The 6514-nt window shown below is 39.4% G+C and overlaps 1 protein-coding gene across 1 annotated transcript in view; it reads right to left on the bottom strand.

Moving 5' to 3' along the window:
- The window catches only part of LOC116705013 (uncharacterized), a 60962-nt gene that overhangs the window by 5857 nt on the left and 48591 nt on the right, over positions 1 to 6514 (bottom strand). Inside the window, exons 2-3 of the mRNA XM_032540848.1 lie at positions 4727 to 4828; positions 745 to 872 (exon numbers count right to left, since the gene is read on the bottom strand). The gene's annotated coding sequence lies outside the window, so the exon portion shown is untranslated. The remainder of the gene's footprint in view (positions 1 to 744; positions 873 to 4726; positions 4829 to 6514) is intronic.

The raw sequence follows: 6514 nt of genomic DNA, 5'->3' as shown, positions 1-6514 counted from the left end.
GAGCTGCAGCAATGTGCAGTACAACAAATATGTATTTTTTTTTTAAATTAAACTACAAAAAAAATATTCTGGTACAACCTCTAAATTCAATTATGAACCTGTAAATGAGCAGAATATGAGCACTTCTAGTGATTATTGCTGCTTTAAACATTAATTGTGTAAATCTTAAAGTACTCAAGTAGGATTACTGAAATACTGAGTCCTTCGCAGTGAAAGGACATACAGGAAACAAGTTAATTTAGAGGTTAATTTTGTATCTGTTTTGTCCTCTTCTCACCATAAAGAAAATGAAAACGTTTTTTCTTTTCTATAACGTAACTTAATAACATAAACTTTGGTTTATTTCAAAGAAACTCTTGATTTCTAAACAGTTACTTTTACATCGAGTAGCATAAAACATCGATTCGTTGGCAACTATCAAATTAATGGACAACTATTTTCACAATCGATTAATCGGGTTGAATAATTTTCATAAAGAAAAAGTAAATATTCTCCAATCGCAGCTTCTTAAATGTGAATATTCTCTAATTTCCTCTCTCCTCTGTGACCGTACACTGAATATCTTTGAGTTGTGGACAAAATGAGACATTTCAGGACGTCATCTTGGGCTTTTGACACACTGATGGACATTTTTCACCATTTTCTGACAATTTAGAGACCAAACAACCAATCTGTTAATTGAGGAAATAATCGACAGATTAATCGACAATGAAAATGAAGGTTAGTTGCGGCCCTGTTCCTCACCACTCTCCCGTTCTCCTCTCTTCATGCTTCTGGAGCCTCCTCAGCTCTCTCTTCTCCTCCCTGCGTCTCCTCTGCCTCCTGCAGGCCAGCGCTCTGTAAAACTCCCTCTGTTTCAGCTCCTTGAGGCGCTGAAGGACAAGCACAAAGATTAGGAGCATTAATATTTGTGGTAGTGGAGATAATGGTGGTAGCAGTAATTGTATGGGTATAAGTTTTATTTTGAAAAGAACGATTTAGAGGGCAATATATCTAATAATGTCAATGCATTTTGTTTCTGTGAATGTGTGTGTTTGTCTCTCCACTCTGCAATTCTTTATCTGCTCTGTGTGAACATATATTGTGTGTGTGTGTGTGTGTGTGTGTGTGTGTGTGTGTGTGTGTGTGTGTTTGTTTGTTTGTTGTCTGTGTGCGCAGTGTCGCTTAGTACAGACCAGCTTATTCCTTACTGAGCACTGTCTGCAAGCCGAGATACTGATACTGTGCATGCTAGTGTGTGTGTTGTTGTGTGTGTTGGTGGAAGTGTGTGTGTGTGTGTGTGTGTGTGTGTGTGTGTGTGTGTGTGTGTCACAAATAATAATAACATACCGGTGGGTTCATATCACAGACAGACAGATGACAACAGACAGACAGCGGGGCGAGCAGAGAAACCGACAAATAGATTAACAGACCAGAATAGACAGAGAGATAAAACACAGAGACAGGCGGAAAGATACAAACACAGAGGGACAAAGAGACAGGGAGGAAGACACAGTGTTGTTGTTGTGTTTTTTAAAGTTGGCAGTGTAGCTTCAGCATTTCTTAGAAGGTGTACATATACAGTGAGGGGTGGACGGGGGGGAAATGACAAGAAAACCTCATAATAGACCACACAAAAACAACACCAAACTTAAAAATAACAATAGTGTTAAATCAACACCAGTGTGACAGTCAAAGCCAAAAACTTGACTCCTTTTGTGATAAAACATGTAGACTTTTTTTGTTCATAGGACGAATAAAGTGAATTTGTTAATTACTAAAAACATTTCTAATGTTGCCGACAATTACATGAAAATGGCAGAAATCTTAGAGGCAGATATGTGAAAACAGCGGGATGTAAAATCCATTTCATGCATTATTTGATTCCGCCAGTGGGAATCATTTTGTTGGGTATCATTTCTTGTACTAGTACTGATATAATACCTGAGTTTTGCTATTTTGGAATGAAGGAAGAGAGGGAGCGCCAAACAAAGCAGTGACTCAGAACAACAAAATGCTACTTTCTGATTGTTTTACAGCTGTTCCCTTGTCGTGTGAATGTGCAGTTAACCTGTGTGTCGGTGTGAGAAGCCGAGGGGCGTGACGAAGCAGTGCCTGGGAGAAATGAAAACGGGCTGTCTACCTTCGGCAGTCGGACGTACTGACTGATAACAGAGGATATTCCTTTTAGTACAAGGATTGTGACACTTGGTACTTTTGCACATTGGATGTTGAATAAACAACGTCTTTGTGATTAACGAGCCAAGGAGAGAGGACCGTGTCTAACACAGTTCATCAGATGTGCATGTAAACCCCTCTTTAACCTCGGAGGCGTTGTTTCCTTTCAGTTCTCAGAGCACTGAGCGCAGAACTAACAGAACAAATAATGTGTCACCTTCCTGCTACTCACAGATCTCACTGTGCAAATTGGATATTCAATTAGAAAAACAGCCTCTTTAAGCAGAGTAATGTCGGATAAACTGGCCGTTTTATCCCACATTTTTCTCAGTCTGCATCCGTCACAGCAGCAGATCAAGTGCCTGTGACGTAGCCTCTCTGCAAACCACTTCATTTCCAAAAGAATACGGGACCGTGACTGACCATGAACCAAAAGATGGGCTGCTTAGGTGTGTGTGTGTGTGTGTGTGTGGGTGTGGGTGTTAGAGAATATTACTGCTAAAAAATCCATTTCCTGCAAGTGTTGCAGTCTCGAACAATATGCCCTAAATGCTCTGCATCCTCAAGTAAACCTAATAACTCTGACACACAGCTAACTGTGAGAAATATTATGCCTCTTTCATCGCTTGCAAGTGAACAAATGATAATTGCAGCAAATACATTCCTCCCAGCATCTATAATTTTGTAAACACCCAAACAGCTGCAAGTTCTCAGAGTCGCCTTCCTCCACATCCCACTATGGAGGAACAAACTGTTTTACTTTACACTGGATACAGAAAAATGATCAGAGAAAGCACAGGAATATCAAGACATAAGACATTTGTCCCCCTATTTTCACATCGCTATTGATAACCTGTTATTATGTAATCAGTGATGATGTTCTATTGATTTTAACCTAGAAGGATGCCTTAGATCACTGTCGTGAATATTTTTCTGTATTGATAGAATTGTAATAACCTTTTTTTTTTCTTCTGAGGAGTTCATAGAATTGCTTATTTTAGGATTTGATTTAAATCTACAACTTCAGAAAGAGTACTGTCGAGAACAAAGAGAAAGAATAATCTTCATACCAATCAGCATTCAGAATGGATAAACTCAGATTACAGTGACCTTTTTTTGCTAAATTAAATTGATAAAATAGACAAACACAGCTTTTTTCTTATATAGTTCAGATTAAGTGTATTTAGAATATTTTCATTGCTTTACCTTGCCATCAGACAGCCGTTTACAACTTGCAGGACACAGGTGTTTTTGGTCTTCCGCTACCTCAGTTGGTTAGTTTGATAGTTTTGTTAGTTACTAACCCTTTTAATAACGCAAAGTTAAACAATATCACAAACTAACTATCTGAAGGAGGTAGCGGTGGACCAGCAACTCCCGTGTTCTGAGATGTAAAATGACTGTTTCTGTCTAAAGAGTCGGGAGGCTTCACTTCCCCGTCTGAAAGGGCTGACAGCTAGGTAGAGTTGTAAAAATATCATGAAAATACCATAACACTTAAACCGATATATACTTTTTTTTTTTTAACTGTCTAAAATATGTTTAGCTGCCACAGTCCCCAAGTTTAAGAAAATAGATTTTGTCCTTTCTTATTATTATAGTTTTTCATAGGGATGTAAACAGGAAGTGTAGTGTTGCCATAGATTCAGTGAGTCAGCTCTGGGTTACAACTTGATCCTCATTTTAAGATGATTTTATTTATTTTTTTACATTTTGGCATCCTTACAATTCTAGAGAGGCAGAGTCAGCCATGGGACCTTAGTTTGGAAAAAATATGAACGGTAGTGAATGGGGAAAGACAAATAATTTTTTGATTGATTGTGGAACAGCGCTAAGCTAGTTAGCTAGCTAGCTAGCTAGGGAGCGAGCGGAGCATAAGCTAGGTGACGTAAATTGTGCCGGACTAGAGAGATGTAGTTCACAGAGCCGTTTCACACGAGTGGTCAGACGACAAACTGAGACTTTCTTCAGTTGAAAAATAATCTTTCATTTTGACGAACATCACATTTGTAATTTATGGCCTTAAACATTCAGGCGGGATTAAAAAATTAAAAAATATTTTTTTCGAATTAAGATACTATTAAGTTCACCAAAGGGGGGGGGGGGGGGGGGGGACTTCACCTCTATTCCGAATTAGATGTTAGCACTTCCTGTTTGCAATGTACCCATACAGTAGATGTACAGACAACTTTCACTTTGCTTTGATACTGAAGAAAATGGAAAAGCGTGTTGATTCTCAGATAAATTCTGGCGTTTTAAGGAATGTCTTTATTTCATAAGCACATTTATGGACATTGATAATATCCTTGTAAGTCACAGTGTACATCTAAAGCATTCCCGTGTCATGAAATCAATCAGTGGACGTCGGCAGCCCCACTGGTCATAAGAGCTGATGTTTTAGTGTGTTTCTGGGAGGTTGTCGACCACAGAGTGTGTAACACAAACCCGGGCAGAGTGCTGGTCGCAGCCCGGGGATCTTATAAACCCACGACCTGGGTCAGGAGGCTTTAAGGCGTTGCGCGGCAGCATACAGCAGACCTCGGGGTGCCTCGTTAAGGCGCTGATACACCTGCTTGGGTGGTGTCGTAGGATTGTATGTGGTTGTCGTACTGCTGGTGTCTCACATACTGCTTATCGCAAAGCTCGCAGTAGAAACTGAGTCTCCTTCCTCCTACACACACACACACACACACAACACCACCCACACACACACACACACACACCACCAAACACAAAACACCACACACACACACACACACACCACACACACAACAACCACACACACACACACACACACACACACACACACACACACACACAGAGAGAGAGAGAGAGAGATACATTTTAAATTTCTATGTATTTATAATATCTAATGTGAAATTGTACGTCTTGACCATTTTTATTAGAACAAACCCTTTTTTCAAATTGCTTAATCATTTTTGTTTTTTATATTTGCCAAAGAAATAGATTTACATAATTAATATAAATCCATCCTAATGTCGTGGTAATGTTCATACACCATTTAATTTATTGTGTTTTGTCTGATGCTTTGGCAACACTGTTATTGAAACTAAACTTAAAGGAGAGAGAGAGAGAGGAGAGGAGAGAAGAGAGAGAGGAGAGGAGAGAGAGAGTAGGATTGAGCGGAGGAGGAGTGAGAGGGAGGAGAGAGAGTCGAGGGGGCGGGAGAAGGGAGAGGCGATGGGAGGAGGGGAGAGAGGAGACGAGAGGGAGAGAGGGGGAGAGAGAGAGAGAGAGAGAGAGAGAGAGAGAGAGTATCTACCTGATTGTATAAAAGGAAACAAAGAGATGGTTCTACAGAGAGGTTGCAATGCAATCCAATTTTCTTTCTTTAATAAAACTGAAAACATTGAACTCTTGACTATTTTCCCCTGCCTGTCCCCTGCTGTCCACTGGACAACAATGATTATTTTTATGACATTATTAAATGGAAGCCATAACTCATGACCTATCAGAGAATAACATATCTTTCATGTCATGTTTGCGCATGTTCTTCTGTAAGTAAAAAAATATAAGACAACTTTTCTGCTAAATGAACAATGCCCCTCTTAGAAACTGCTGCTACGCTTGTCGAGCTAAGATAAAGGTGGCAGGTTAACCATTGTAATTCTTTGTAATTTTCAAAACAATTGGTCCTTGATGATGTCAGACACTGTTGGACAAAAGCAGCCTCTCATTTCTTCAGTGACCATTGATTTTCCCAGCTGAAATTAGAATCTTTATCGGTTGGAGCTAGCTAATTAAATAACATCAGCTTAACAACTTGTTCAAAACCCCGTCTTCGGTTGACCTTTCACATCTCCAGCGGGCGAGTTGACAACTAGGGTTGGTGGAATGTAAACTTCTCCAAATACAATACAGATCCAGGACCGAGCTGCTAACGTTAGCATCCAGTTAGCATCCAGTTGGGGAATATCCCATAATGTAGAATATCACGATAACGTTATTGCTTCTAAATATAAAGATTTTAAAGTGAACTCAGTTCTGCCTTTCTGCTGCTTTCACTATTCTGCTAAAATACAACAAAGTGCTTGTTGTATTAAAACAACTGACAGGAAATGATTCCTAACATTCCTTATTGAACATATGAATAAAAAGTGAATAAAGAATAAACTGTTTAATCCATTCCTCACTCCCCTTGCTAAACTATGACTTCAGACTCTTTAAGTTAAGGTTGGTCGTGAAAGCAAAAGGAAAACTTTGTGTGTGCGTGAGTGTGCGTGCGTGCGTGCGTGCAGTGAATCATTGTTATAGCCGGTATAGATTGTAAAATGTATTTATGGGAAATGCATATTCATCATACTCAAGCTTTTAATTTTTTACCTTTGTGTGTGTG

Source organism: Etheostoma spectabile, chromosome 17 (genome assembly GCF_008692095.1).
Source record: "Etheostoma spectabile isolate EspeVRDwgs_2016 chromosome 17, UIUC_Espe_1.0, whole genome shotgun sequence".
Lineage (NCBI taxonomy): Eukaryota > Metazoa > Chordata > Actinopteri > Perciformes > Percidae > Etheostoma > Etheostoma spectabile.
The sequence above is the reverse complement of the archived record's forward strand: the minus strand, read 5'-3'. Positions and strand labels throughout refer to the sequence as shown.